Source organism: Nicotiana tomentosiformis, chromosome 2 (assembly GCF_000390325.3).
Source record: "Nicotiana tomentosiformis chromosome 2, ASM39032v3, whole genome shotgun sequence".
Taxonomy (NCBI): domain Eukaryota; kingdom Viridiplantae; phylum Streptophyta; class Magnoliopsida; order Solanales; family Solanaceae; genus Nicotiana; species Nicotiana tomentosiformis.
Window position 1 is genome coordinate 118638270 of NC_090813.1, and position 2291 is coordinate 118640560.

Below are 2291 nucleotides of genomic sequence, written 5' to 3' on the forward strand. Positions count from 1 at the left end.
ACCTCCGAAGACAGGAGGGTGTAACCTAGTCCATCTGTCCAAAAAGAAAAATCAATCTCATGCGATAGCCCTTATTTTTATTTATTTATGCGATAGCCCTTATTTTCACTGCACATCATATATTTTTCTTAAGCTCCAGCCATGCGACGCATGAGCTGGGTGTGAACCTTCATTTTTTTTTTTCACTTACTTATCTCAATTTGTGTAATTTCAAGCTCATTCCTTCTTGGCTCACCTTACTTGCTCCCTGAACTTAGCAACTATTCTTACATCTACATAACACGCAAAATTAACAATTATAAAATTAATTTCATACAACTAAAATAAGCTTAAACAAGATAAAGAAAAAGAATAAAAATCGTGGATGCCTCCTATGTAACATCTTATTTTTAATTAAGGGAGTTTTTAACGATGTAGATTATTTTTTAATCTATATTTATATTTATATTATATATTATATTAAAAGGAGGGTAGTATGCATTGTAGTTAAGCCAAATTACAAGCTAAAAAGAAGTCACTTGATATTTCTTTTTTTGGTTAAACTGACAAAAAAATTATTTAACCAAGTCTTAGTACGTACAACCGCTAGCTCATTTGGACTCTAGAGCTAGACCCAAAATAAAAATAACAAAAACAAAAACATTTTCTCAGCTAACAATAACACCCAGCCCTTGCTATCTATATTTGAAATCGATTCAAAACTAGACATGGAAGTTATTTAGTCTTTTTAGATCTTTTTGTTACTTGGCAAGTTTAGGACAACATTAATAATCATAAATTATAAATAGAACATAATTAATGAAAGTCGTTGAATGCAATCGATCTTAGACATAATCCAAATAGATCTTAAATAAATATATATTTATATATTGTTGTTAAGAGTAAAATAAAGTTATGAGGATTTGGCTGGAACACTGCAAATATATAGAAACATAAAATGGTGATGACTATTGACCGAGCAGGAAAGATTTTGTTTGGTGGATTTGGAAGAATTGAATTTTGAGAGATTTACGTGGGACAGACTAAAGTGTAACGCGGCTAATCTATATATATTTATTTATCTGTCACGACCCAATTCTTCCTCCGTAAAATGTCGTGACGGCACCTAGTCTCTATGACTAGGTAAGCCTAACAAAATGCGAAAATAACTAAAAAAAAGAAGCAAAACTTAACAACTAACTGCAACAGATAACTAAATAACTGTTAACAATGTCGTTCGGCATATACAATAACCAACACTCTAGTAATACACAGTATTCCCAAAATCCGGAATATCATAAGTCACAAGCTACAAAAGGAAACTAGAATCTCTATACACCAGAGTCTAATAAAAGAAATACGGAAGGTAAATGAAATAGGAGAAAATAGAGGGGGACTCCGAGGTCTGCGGACGCGGCAGATATACCTTAAAATCTCCGTATAGCAGCAAGCACTCTCAGCTAATAGCGGGGCTGATAAGAAGCACCTGGATTTGCACACAAAACATGTGCAGAAGAGTAGCATGAGTACACCACAACGGTACCCAGTAAGTGCTAAGCCTAACCTCGGTAGAGTAGTGACGAGGTCAGGTCTGGACCCTACTGGGATATAATAGTAAGACATATAATATAATAAAAATAAAGTAAAACAAAGAATTTAACAGAAAGAATCCATAGAGCAATAACAACACGGCACAATGAGATAACAACAAGGGCGCTCCCGAGATACCGTCTCGTAGTCCCAAAAGTAAATAATCAACAGGGGATCTCTCGAGATACAGTCTCGTAGTCCCAAAAGTAAATATGCGAGGAGATCTCCCGAGGTACCACCTCGTAGTCTCAAAAGTAAATGTGCAGGGAGAACTTCCGAGGTACCGCCTCGTAGTCTCAAAAGTAAAAGTGCAGGGAGAACTCCCAAGATACCGCCTCGTAGTCTCAAAAGTAAACACACAGCTCAAACCGATAAATACAACAGTTAACAGCAAGAATCCTACAATTAAGACTGATAAAAATCCCGGAGAAATGAGAAATCAACTAGGTATGCTGCACAGAGTTCAAATAAGCAGTTAAAGCACGTAGACATGCTATATTAGACTACACAGGATAACTACACATGCTGGTATAACTCAATTAAGATGAAAACAGGTTGCTACTCAGTAAAAGTCGGGTTTTACAACATATAGCCCGTGTACGCACTCGTCACCTCACGTACACGGTGCTCACATATCACAACAGTACCAAATCCTAAGGAAATTTTCTCCACACAAAGTTAGGTAAGCCACTTACCTCGAACCAAGCTCAATCAATCAGTAA